At 44.9% G+C, this 13,215-nt stretch overlaps 1 pseudogene; it reads right to left on the bottom strand.

The window, feature by feature from the left end:
* LOC131193520 (zinc finger protein 850-like) overlaps positions 1–12,414 on the bottom strand; it is a 29,841-nt pseudogene extending 17,427 nt beyond the window's left edge.
* Between the last annotated feature and the right edge of the window lie 801 nt (positions 12,415–13,215).

Genomic DNA, 13,215 nt, shown 5'->3' with positions numbered 1-13,215 from the left:
TGACTTCTCAGAGCTTGAATTGACTATATGAACTAATTGCTTCCTCCAAAGGCTCACGTCCATTTGCTCCTCTTTTATGTCTTATGGGAGGCTCTCCAAGCCTTACTCCCAAGTCGCCCTTTTTAAAAAACTGTTCTTGCCTTCTGGCAGCTCTGCACACTGGGAACAAGCTCACACTGTTCTTCTGCCTCGCTGATGTCAGATTCTGGAGGCAGCACTTAACTACCAGATGGCCCTGGGCCCCTCTCTGCCTCCCGATGCAGAGCCCTAGTCTGAGCCTTCCCCAGACTCCAGGACTGGCCCACGTTCCTCCCCAACCTCCTGTCTGAATCTGCTGCCAGCTCTCCTGGCCACTGGTGGGCCACAACAGTCTCATTCCCTGGGATCCCATCTGGCCCAAGGAATCCTTAAGTGGAACTCTTACCATGAGGATCTGGTTACTGCTTGCTATCTGTGCATTGAGAAAGTCTCCTTGTTCCTCTGCAGATATAAGCAACGTGGAAGGGAAATGTTGGACTGGATTTCTCTGAGGAATGGACTTCAGGCCAGGATCAGTTTCCAAGGAAGTTTTCAATCAGGTCAACTGAGCAGAGATAATTTCCATATAAGAATATGTGATGACAATTTCTCAACAGAGAAAAGGGCGGAAGGTGCAATTATATTTTTCTTTTTTTGATTCCTTTCCTGCATTTCTGTATCCATTCTTTGTTTTTATTTGATTTATATATTTTATTCGATTAAAAATTTCTAATTAAAAAAAGGAATGTGTATCAAACAGAGTTAGTCTTGATGCCGAGCCTTGCAGTTTCCTTGGCAAGGATTTTGTATATTTTATTAAATTAAGATTTTCAATTAAAAAAAGAAATGTGTATCAAAGAGTGGTACATTGTTGCATGCACATCTGTATCACCAATCTTTTTTCCAGCCCTTTAAAATGCCTTTTGGAAACATTTCTCTCACCATATACACAGTCATCTCCTCTTGTTAAGCCCCCTTTTCTAGCCCTGCTGGGTATGTGACTTTCTCAGTTTGACCTAATGGAGACTTCTGTCTATGCAAAGTTACAGAAGCACAAGGCACTTAGCATGGGTGTGCTTGGAATCATCTCTGGGCAGCAGGAATGAAGCTGGCTCCCTTTGATCCTCTGACCCATTGAATCTCCTGGATCCTAAATTCTTGGGAGCCACAGGAAATCAGTCATAAAGTTTTGGGATGTAGAGAGGTTTTGATCTCCACTGACTCACCCGTACAAAAGTGCAGAAATCTATATATCAGCTTTCTACAAAGTAGTGCCCCCCAAGTCTTTTGCCCAAACTGTTTGGGAATAAAGCTAACTCCTGTAGAGACAGGGAAGGCTGCTCAGAGCAATTTTTCCCTCTAGTGAAATTTAGGCTCTGCAAGGATCTCTCCTATCTAGATGTGGTTTGGAAGGTGGATGTTTTCAGTTATTCTTCCATGTTTCATTATTCTACCGATAGAAGGAAGCTGGAAATCATTTAGCAGCTGTGAATACAAAGAAGAACTTCATAATTGGTGGGGGAGGGGGGCCGTATCGAGAGTTGGGAGCACGTGTTCGATGTTTAAAAGCGATCACGTGCTCCGGCCCCCCAGTCCCTACCCGTTCCTCGGACGGCCTTGATCCTCAGAGCTTGGATCTTCGGCTGATGTTATGCAATGCCCGGTCCGTGGTTAATAAGGCCCCCCTGATCTGTGATCTTATTCAGGGGGAGTCCGCGGACCTTATGGGCATTACGGAGACCTGGTTGGGCCCAGAGGGGGGGGGGTTCCCCTCGTTGAGATGTGTCCTCCAGGTTTCCGAACATTTCATCAGCCGAGGGCCCAAGGTAGGGGTGGGGGGGTGGCAGTTGTTATTAAGGAGGATCTGGAGCCGAGGGAGGCCACTGTTCCTCAGATTGCCGGCTGTGAATCCCTCTATGTGCGGTGGGGCCATAGGAATCAGTTGGGCTTGGTGATCGCGTACCTGGCTCCTTGCTGAGTGACCACAGCCCTGCCTGAGCTGTTGGAGGTGCTTGCCGCTGTGGCGGTTGAGACCCCCAGACTTATAGTCATGGGGGATTTCAATCTGCCATCGGTTGGCTTGTCATCGACAGCAGCTCAGGAGTTCCAGGCTTCCATGACGGCCTTGGACCTGATTCGAGTAAATGATGGCCCTACGCACATGGGGGGAGGCGCGCTGGATTTGATTTATATCTCTGGACAGTGGTTAAATGATCTGGTATTAGATGATTTAGTAACAGAACCAATGTCATGGTCCGATCATTTTCTCCTTCGCCTAGACTTCTGAACCGCCATTCACCACCGCAGGGAGACGGAAGCTATATGTTGGTTCCGTCCCAGGCGCCTGATGGACCCTGAGAGGTTCCTGACGGAGCTTGGGCCATTCCCTGAGGATCTGGCCCACGGCATGACTGAGGAACTGGTCACGGCCTGGGAACGGGCCGCGGCTGGGGCCTTGGACCGTGTCGCGCCTTTGCGGCCTCTGACCCGGCGCAGATCTCGTCCGGCCCCTTGGTTCTCCGAGGGGCTGAGGGAGATGAACGCGGAGAAGGCGCCTGAGAGCACCTGGAGGTCCAGTCGCTCCGAGGCTGATCGGACACTAGTTAGGTCCTATTCTAGGGCCTACCTAGTGGCAATGGGGGAGGCGAGGCGTTCCTACGCCTCCACCCTCATTGCGTCGGCAGATAACCGCCCGGCCGCCCTGTTTGGTAGCCGCTCCTCCTTCATCAGGAGGTGCGGGATGACCCTTGCAGGGACGAGCCGAGGAGTTTAGTGGTTATCTATCGATAAAATCGCTCAGCTCCGGGACGGTCTGGACCGAATTTGGGATGATCAAGCGAGGAGAGGAGACACGTCTTGTTGAGCTCGTTTGGGATGAGTTTGACCCTGTGGCTCCGAGGCGTGGACAGGTTGTTGGGAGGCTTCACGCCACGACATGTTTACTGGACCCGTGCCCTTCCTGGCTGGTACTGGCCACTCAGGAGGTGACACGAGGCTGGCTCAGAGGATTATCAACGCTTCTTTGCGGAAGGGTCTTCCCTGCCGCCTTGAAGGAGGCGGTGGTGAGACCCTCCTTAAGAAGCCTCCTGGACCCAGCTATGTTAGGTAATTATCGTCCTGTCTCCAACCTTCGCTTTGTTGCGAAGGTTGTAGAAAGTGCTGTGGCGCGACAGCTACCCCAATACCTGGATGAAGGCGTCTATCTAGACCCGTTCCAGTCCGGCTTCCGACCGGATACAGCACGGAGACAGCTTTGGTCGCATTGGTGGATGATCTCTGGAGGCCAGGGACAGGGTTATTCCTCTGCTCTGGTCCTATTAGACCTCTCGGCGGCTTTTGATACCATCGACCATGGTATCTTGCTGCGCCGGTTGGAGGATTGGGAGTGGGAGGCACCGTTTATCGGTGGTTCTCCTCCTATCTCTCCGACCGATCGCAGACGGTGTTGACAGGGGGCAGAGGTCGACGCGAGGTGCCTCACTTGTGGGGTCCTGCAGGGTCGATCCTCTCGCCCCTGCTATTCAACATCTACATGAAGCCGTTGGCGAGATCATCAGTGGTTTCGGGTGAGATACCAGCAGTCGCTGATGACACCCAGCTGTACTTTTCACCCGGACCACCCCAATGAAGCTGTTGAAGTGCTGTCCCGGTGTGGAGCCGTCTGCAGGTCTGGAGGGGGAGAAACAGGCACAAGCTTAACCCCCCCAAGGCGGAGTGGCTGTGGATGCCGGCATCCCGATTCAGTCAGCTGCAGCCGCGGCTGGCTGTTGGAGGCGAGTTATTGGCCCCAAAGGATAGGGTGCGCAACTTAGGTGTCCTCCTGGACGATCGGCTGTCGTTTGAAGATCATTTGGCCGTCTCCAGGAGGCCTTCCACCAGGTTCGCCTGGTTCGGCAGTTCGCCCCTTCCTTGATCGGGATGCCTTGTGCACAGTCACTCATCGCTCGTTACCTCCCGCTTGGATTATTGTAATGCTCTCTACATGGGGCTCCCTTGAAGTGCACTCGGAGGCTTCAGTTGGTCAGAATGCAGCTGCGGGTGATAGAGGAGCTACGCGTAGCTCCCACGTAACACCGCTCCTGCGCAGACTGCACTGGCTGCCTGTGGCCTCTCGGGTGCACTTTAAGGTGTTGGTTCTGACCTTTAAAGCGCTCCATGGCTTAGGGCCTGGGTACTTACGGGACCGCCTGCTGCTACCATATGCCTCCCACCGTCCCGTCGCTCCCACAGAGGGACTTCTCAGGTGCCGTCCGCCAAACAATGTCGGCAGGCGGCCCCCAGGAAGGCCTTCTCTGGGGCCCCACACTGGGCAGGCTCCCCAGGTTTACGCCAAATATCTGACCTTCGGACATTCCGTCGCAAACTAAAGACACATCTTTTTATTCGCGCGGGGCTGGCTTGAACCAAATTTTAACTTTAAATTAAATTATTAATTTTAAATTTTAAAATTTTAAATGGGGTTTTAGTTATGGTAAATTTTTAACTTTTCAGGCTAATTTAAATAGGTTTTTTAAATGATATTTTAAATTGTACATTGTTGTTGGTTTTACTTTGCCTGTACACCGCCCTGAGTCCTTCGGGAGAAGGGCGGTATAAAAATCAAATAAATAAATCAAATAAATAAATAAAAAAATAAATATTTATGGCACAGCACCTCCCTAATCTTGAGAAGCTAAGTAGGTCAGGCTTCACTCTCCCAAAGTTCGCTCAGTTGCAAAAGTAGGTTTTGGGGAGTTATCCTGCACTCCCACTTCCCTGCAATTTGCTTGGCAAGATTTTTTGAAAGTGGATTTCCCCTTTCCAAGGCCTGAGAGAACGGGATAGGTCAAAGTCTCCGAGATGGTTTTGTACCTAAAGCAGAACCCAAAGATGCTTTTTAAAGAGGCAACTGGACTTTCTAGTTTTTCTTTGAAGACATTATGTTTCTCATCCAATAAGCTTCTTCAGCTCTTCTTCAGAGCTGGAGAAGCTTCTTGACCAAGAAGATAAATATCTACAAATTCACTAATTGAATGCGTGGGTGATAGCAGTGTGCAATGTCATTCAATATAAGGGATTCACTCCCATGAAATCTTGAGTTATGGATGGAATGGGCAGCATCCATTCCATACATAACATGAGGATTACATATATCCAGCAACTTTTTGCAAAGAGTTCCCAAAGCTTAGAGTAACGCAATCCTCAAACTACACGCAGCTTCTCAGGGCTGCTTTCTTGGTGCCAGAGGTCTCGTCAGGCTGATCTGGGATGAGAAAACAGCAAATACAAGGGCAAAAGCAGGGAGTGATGTCATTCAATGTACGAGATTCACTCCCATGAATTCTCAAGTTACGGGTGGAATAGGCACGCTCCATTACGTAACTCGAGGACTACCTGTATCCAGCAACTTCTGCTGCTGATGGCAAGATAGGCATTATCAAACTAATATGTTTAGCAACATATTAGTTTGATAATGCCTATTTTTTTCTTTCCTCCTTCCAGTCTAATACAATATCTACCTACAAAAAATTAGGCAAATTCTTTATAGTCAAATTTAACAGTCAATTTCTCAGCTGAACTTTCAATGTGATATTAGAAATGAAATTAAAACTTTGTCTACGCTCATCACTTTGGGCCTTGTGGATTTTCTTGTGTACGATAAGGTTGGAAGGTTTCCTGAAGCACCATGCACACTCGGAGCACTTAAATGGTTTCTCCCCTGTGTGTATGATTTAGAAGGCTATCCTTAGTACTGAAATCTTTCCCACAGTCTGGACACTCATATGGTTTCTCTCCTGTGTGAGTTCTCTGGTGTCTAACCAAGCTAGAATTTTCACTGAAACATTTTCCACAATCAGGACATTCAAATGGTTTCTCTCCTGTGTGAGTTCTCTGGTGTCTAACCAAGCTAGAATTTTCACTGAAACATTTTCCACAATCAGGACATTTAAAGGGTTTCTCTCCTGTGTGAATCCTCTGGTGGTTAATAAGGTTGGAATTCTGATTGAAACTTTTCCCACAGTCAGGACATTTAAAGGGTTTCTCTCCTGTGTGAATCCTCTGGTGTGTCATTAGGCTGGAATTGTGACTGAAACTTTTACCACAATCAGGACACTCAAAGGGTTTCTCCCCTGTGTGAGTCCTCTGGTGTGTCACTAGGCTGGAATGCTGACTGAAACTTTTTCCACAATCGGGACATTCAAAGGGTTTCTCTCCCGTGTGAGTCCTCTGGTGTTTCACCAGGGTGGAATAATCACTGAAACATTTCTCACAATCAGGACATTCAAAGGGTTTCTCTCCTGTGTGAGTCCTCTGGTGGTTAATAAGGTTGGAATTCTGATTGAAACTTTTCCCACAGTCAGGACATTTAAAGGGTTTCTCTCCTGTGTGAATCCTCTGGTGTGTCATTAGGCTGGAATTGTGACTGAAACTTTTACCACAATCAGGACACTCAAAGGGTTTCTCCCCTGTGTGAGTCCTCTGGTGTGTCACTAGGCTGGAATGCTGACTGAAACTTTTTCCACAATCGGGACATTCAAAGGGTTTCTCTCCCGTGTGAGTCCTCTGGTGTTTCACCAGGGTGGAATAATCACTGAAACATTTCTCACAATCAGGACATTCAAAGGGTTTCTCTCCTGTGTGAGTCCTCTGGTGTTTCACCAGGGTGGAATGCTGACTGAAACCTTTTCCACAATGCGGACATTCAAATGGTTTCTCTCCCGTGTGAGTCCTCTGGTGTTTCACCAGGGTGGAATTCTCACTGAAATCTTTCCCACAATCAGGACATTCAAAGGGTTTGTATCCTGTATGCGTCCTCTGATGTGTCACGAGGCTGGAATTGTAACTGAAACTTTTCCCACACTCAGGACATTCAAATGGTTTCTCCTTGGTGTGACTCCACATTGCCATACTTGCTAAAGCGTTTACTGCGTTGGGATTACTTGTAGGGCTTCTCTCCTGTGTGGGTCCTTCCAAGAACCACAATGGAGGTGTTCTGATCAGAGGTTTTGCCACATTTAGAGTATTGTATGGCTTTTCTCCAGTCAGGATCCTCTCAGGTATAATCAGCTGTGATTTGCAAGTTGTATCTTTCCAAGAACAGGAACGTCTATGGAGCTTTTCCACAACTTATATTTCTGAGGAGGTCCAAAATATGGATGGTCTCTTGTTTAGTGGTGCTTTGATTCAAGCCGCTTTCTTCCTCCCAGAGTGAGGCCTGAAACTCTGTCTTCTCTACGTGGCTTCCAATTGACCTTTTCCTCCCCAGTAATTTCCAGATATTTCTCTCTTTTGCCCACTGGAGGAATAAACTCCCTTGACTTTTCATGTAATATATGCTTGAATTTCATACTCTACTTTTCTCAGCTAGAAATCTCTTCCTGATTTGCTCTCTCACCTGCTGAGGAAGGTGAAGAGTTGTGTGGCTCTCTGAAGGAAATGGGAAATATTTTGATTTCTGGACTGACTAGCTTTGCTGTTCAATGTTGCTTGTTATCCTCAGTTGTCCGGAGCTCTTATTGCCATCCACGTTGTCTATAAGATTCAAATAGAAATGTATCTTTAATTTGCATGAAACAGTTGCAGAAGATGAGAAAAAAAGAAAAATGTTTACATTACAATGAAAATGCAAACATGCCACAATACTCAAAGATGCTCTTACATCATGACACAAAGAAGACTACCGAGATCCAAGTTTGAATATCCATTCAATGATGAAATTCACTTGTTGACTGGGTCAATCACAAATTCTTAGCAGTGCAAATGGTTGTTTTCACATACAGTCAAGTGAAAAAGAAACCACACCCTGTTTCATTTCGGTGGTTTTACTTATCAGGGTATCATAAATATCATCAGAACAGAACAGAAGAGAATAACAGAATTAGAAGGGACCTTGCAGGTCTTCTAATCCAGCCTCCACTCAAGCAGGAGACCCTATACCATTTTGGAGAAATGGCTAGTACGTCTCTTCTGAAAAGCTTCCAGTGATGGAGCACCACAATATCTGAAGGTAAGCCGTTCTGCTGGTTAATTGTTCTCACCATTAGGAAATTTCTCACTGCTTCCATACTATAAAGAGGTGAAATAGCAGCCGAATACTGCTAGTAAAGTGCCCTCAATCAATTGATCATCAGCAAGTGTGACTACATCTATAGAAGCAGAAGTTGTAGGAGTTTGCTGGTCTCTGGCATTGAGATGTGCGTTAACACTATGTAAAGATATCAGCAATGATCTTAGAGAAGCAATTGTTGCTGCCCATCAATTTGGGGAGGTTTAAAAGGCCATTTCCAAACAATTTAAAATTCATCATTCTAAAGTGAGGAAGATTCCCGGCCAATGCACCTCAAATTTTCTTGGAAAAGATTCCTTTGATGAAAATCCTAAAGGGAAAAACAACTCAAGAATTTTGGGAAACTCTGAAAAATACAATCATAAAAGTCCAGACCAGTGCAATACCACTGAGAAAGAAAAACACAAAAAGGACAAGTATAAAAAATGGACACATAACTAAGGCAGGATATCAGCAGATAGCCAGAATCTGCAAAGCGAAAGTCAGGAAAGCAAAGGCTCAGAATGAAAAAAGACTTGCAACAAAAGTCAAAGATAAGAAAAAAAGTTTCTTCCAACATATAAATAACAAGAAAACAATCAAGGAAACAGTTGGTCCACTAAAGAGAGAAGATGGCAAGGAACTAACAGGCAACAGAGAGAAAGCAGAGCTGCTTAAAATCCTAGAGTACTATATCCAGTTTTTGTCACCACACTATAGAAAAGATGTTGAGACTCTAGAAAAAGTGCAGAGGAGAGCAACTAGGATGATTAGGGAACTAGAGACTAAAACATATGAAGAACAGTTACATGAATTGGGCATGGCTAGTCTAGTGAAGAGAAGGACCAGGGGAGACATGATAGCAGTCTTCCAATATTTGAGGAGCTGCCACAGAGTGGAGGGGATCAAGCTTTTTTCCAAAGCACCTGAAGGCCAGACAAGGAATAATGGATGGAAACTGACCAAGGAGAGATTCAATCTAGAAATGAGGAGGAACTTTCTGACAGTGAGAACAATCAACCAATGGAACAGTTTGCTTTCAGAAGGTTGTGGGACCTTCATCACTTGAGACTTTCAAGAAAAGATTCGACTGACATTTGTAAGAAATGTGGCAGGGTCGCCTGCTTGAGCGAGGGGTTGGACTAGATTACCTATAAGGTCCCTTCCAACTCTGTTAATCTTTTAAAAAGATTATTCACAAGTGGGAAACATTCAAGACAGTTGCCAATCTTCCTAGGAGTGGACGTCGAAGAAAATTCACCCCAAAGCCAGACGAAGAGAAATTGATAAAAAAAATGACTTATATCTCAGACTCTACAGGCTTCAGTTAACATGTTAAATGTTAAGATTCAAGAGAGTGCAATTAGAAAAAGACTGAAGAAGTATGGTTTGTTTGGAAGGGTTGTGAGGAGAAACCCTCTTGTCTCTAAAAAGGTCATAGCAGCACGGCTGAGGTTTGCAAAGTTGCATCTGAACAAATCACATGAATTCTGGAACACTGTCCTTTGCACAGACCAGACCAAAGTGGAGACGGTTGGCCGTAATGCACAGTGACACATTTGATGAAAAACAAACACAGCATATCAGCACAAGCATCTCATATAAACCATGATGCATGGTTGTGGAAGGGTGATGATTTGGGCTTGTTTTGCAGCCACAGGACCTGGACACCTTGCACTCTTTGAGTTGACCATGAACTCCTCTATATACCAAAGTATTCTAGAGTCAAAAGTGAGGCCATCTGTCCAATAGCTAAAGCTTGGCTGACATATGATTAATGAACAGCACAATGGTTGCAAAACGTATCAGCAAAACTACAACGGAATGGCTGGAAAAGAATTAAGGTGTTGCCATGGCTGTCAAAGTCCAGACCTCAACCCGACTGGCGGAATCTCAAGAGAGTTGTGCATAAAAAAACACCCACAAACCTCAATGAACTGAAACAATGTTGTAAAGAAGAGTGAGCCAAAATTCCTCCACAACACTGCAAGGAACTGATAAAGTCACACCTAAAAGGATTACTTCCTGTTGTTGCTGCTAAAGGTGGTTCTACAAATTATTGAATCATACTTTTTTTACACATGACTTCTCCATTTTGGCTTCCTTTTTATAAAATAAAGGATGACCTGATGTAATATGTCATGTGTTCTTGTTCATCTACGGTTGTATTTACTGACTTTTAAGAACTTCTAAGGACCAACTGATTTTTACTATGTCCTGATATATAAATTCATAGAAGTCAAGGAGAATCTACTTTCTTTATCACATGACTTTATATCTGGAAGTCCTGGAGAGAGATTATGCATTTGGAGATACAGACATTCAGAGAGAAATAATACACACAACTACAATATGGAGAAAATCAATGTCTTTCAAGCCTGAAAAACATCTCAATCATATCTTCTATGCTAATGTTAATCAGGAATCTGATCAATTTGATGTTTGCTCATATGCTGAGATGGAAAGGCTGAAGTTCAGGCCTCAACAGGCTTCTGAGGCCATGGAAACATTCACAGGAAACCAGTAGCTTGTAGGTTAGGTACGTGAACAAAACCACAGAAGGCATGCTTGACTATTTTTATAATTTATGTAAAATTATAATGTAATTACGTAATGTAATGTACATAATCTTATGTAATGAAGCAAAAGCAAAGAAATGTATAAATATCTGCCTTCCACTATGCTCAGGGTTCCTTCCTTCTTAGGAGGGACCCATCTTTATTCAGATGAATAAATGCATTAGCTTATCAACACACACACTTGGACTCTGTCTTTTTTTTTTTTTTACAGATGTGGGGGCTTTAACTGATCAAATGATGCCTAAAGACTCTGCAAGATTTGAAGCACCAGTTATGCCGATGGAAGCCAAGAGCTCCAATTAAGGGCAGAAAATGCCTTCCACAATCCCTTTGGTGACATCCCAATTGAAGTAGTCCTCACTCACTGACTGCAATTGGGACTGGAATTTTTGTCACTAAGAGGCCCAATCATGAAGCATGATGTCACATGACAGTGGCAACTTACATGTGTTCCTTTAACATATTTTAATGTGTATGTATTTTTATGTCTCTAAGCCACCCACTGTTATGTCATGGTAAGTTTGGTAGCCAATACATTTTATAAATAAATAAGTACAACTGAACAATCAAAATGTTCAATAGCAATTTTTTAAAAAAGGGCTGGGTTAAGCAGGGTTGAACCTGGTTAATACACTGATGGGAGCAGCAATAGGAAACACGGTATTTGTTATCTAGAAATGTTTGTTTGTTTATTTATTTATTTATTTATTTATTTATTTATTTATTTATTATTTATTTATTTATTTATTTATTTATTTATTCACAGCAGTATATATAAGCATAATCATGAAAGTAACTATATAATATATAAGCACATATATATAAGCATAAGCATGCAATAACTATATTAATTGGATATAATGAAAGAAAACAATAGGACAGGAACGGTAGGCACGTTTGTGCTCTTATGCACGCCCCTTACGGACCTCTTAGGAATGGGGTGAGGTCAATAGTAGACAGTTTTTGGTTAAATTTTGGTTAAAATAGAAGTAAAACAAAACAACCACCACCCAAAAAAGACCAGAGACACATAAATCCGATCTTGTTGCATGGAAAACATCAGGTCCATAACAGAATAATTGAGTTGGGGAGACCTTGGAGGTCTTCTAGTCCATCCCCTGTTCTGGCAGGAGACCCTATTCCATCCCTAACAAATGGCTATCCAATCGCCTCTTAAAACCCTCCAGTGACGGAGCAGCCACAACCTCTGGAGGGAAGCCATTCCCAAAGAATCAACTTTAATTTAATAGAGACTTTTTCAATCTTCCCAGCAGCAGAAAATTCCCGCCACCAGTTTCACAGCCTGCAGCCCCAGTGGGCTTTCATTTGGGGAGGGAAGGAACCTGCAGCAGCAGCAGCTGACCTGCTTCAGCCCAGTTGCTTCTCTGCTTCCAGGCCGTGGAGGGAACCGAACAGCCCGACTTGCTCCCGGACTCTCCTCCCACCTGCTGCCCTCAACTCACCTGCCAGCTGCTGCTTCGACCCTGGGAAGAGCAGAAAAGCCGCTCTGCACACCACTTTTCTCCCACGAGTCATCCGGAAGAGGAAGTTCCTCTGTGCTTCTCCTCCCCTCCCATCCTTTCTAGCAATGCAGTGTTGATGCCTTTCTAGGCAGAGATGTTGCCTGACCGCCATCTAGGGTCAGGAGGTGAAAAAAACACGCTTGTCCAATCTCCACCAAGGCGTTTAAAAGATGTTGTCATTGATTACATGGCAGCAGGTCGTTTTCGACTCCTAGCAACCGACCTTTGCGACTGAGCCAAGTGAAATAGTAAAACATTGTAGGAATTTAGTACCCACCCCCCTCCTAGAAGAATGAAATATTTTAAGGCAGAATATATTTCCCTGGATGAGAAATGGAGAAACATGCTCTTGGAAAGCGGCCCCCACCTTTGTTAATAGCCCCAGAAAGACAAAAGACATCTTATCTACAACACAGAAGACCTTCAGCTCCAGGGTGATGGGATTAAGACATGGCCCTCAGGACATGATAGGATTAGCCTCTACCCATCTCACCACATGGCACCTGGGAAGATTACATCAGCCAGCAAGGCTAGCTAAGACCCCCACCCCCTGGGAGTCTGACAGCCAATCAGGATACTCTTCCTGTGCCCCAGAAAGTTCAAAGCTCAGAAAAAGCATAAAACCAGAGAGCACACAGGATCTTGCCCTTTTCTGTTCAGGATCTCAAGCCATGTGATCCTGGCCACCATTAAACCATCTTTCCAAGCAGCCTCCATGTTTCCAGTGTCTTTGTCCCCACTTGGAACTGAGCCCAGATGGATATGATGCTACGTAGCTTCGTATTTAGTGCCTTTGGGTCAGTCTTGATGCCTGGCCCTGCAGTTTTCTTGGCAAGGGGTTTTGGAAGTGGTTCTCTACTTTTCCTGCTTCCTAGACCTGAGAGGACTGGCCAAAGTTTTGCCCTTCAGGTGGGACTGGAACGGAGAGTTTCTCTGTCTCTTACCTGGTGCCTTTACCCATACACCGAAATGGATCTTCTTCCTCCTCACAAAATATACCCACTGATCTGTTCCTGCTGTTCCAATAGCAAATTCAAGGCTGCAGCTTTCAAGATCAATCAATCAATCA

The sequence above is a fragment of the Ahaetulla prasina genome, chromosome 2 (assembly GCF_028640845.1).
Source record: "Ahaetulla prasina isolate Xishuangbanna chromosome 2, ASM2864084v1, whole genome shotgun sequence".
In the NCBI taxonomy this organism is placed as follows: domain Eukaryota; kingdom Metazoa; phylum Chordata; class Lepidosauria; order Squamata; family Colubridae; genus Ahaetulla; species Ahaetulla prasina.
The sequence above is the reverse complement of the archived record's forward strand: the minus strand, read 5'-3'. Positions and strand labels throughout refer to the sequence as shown.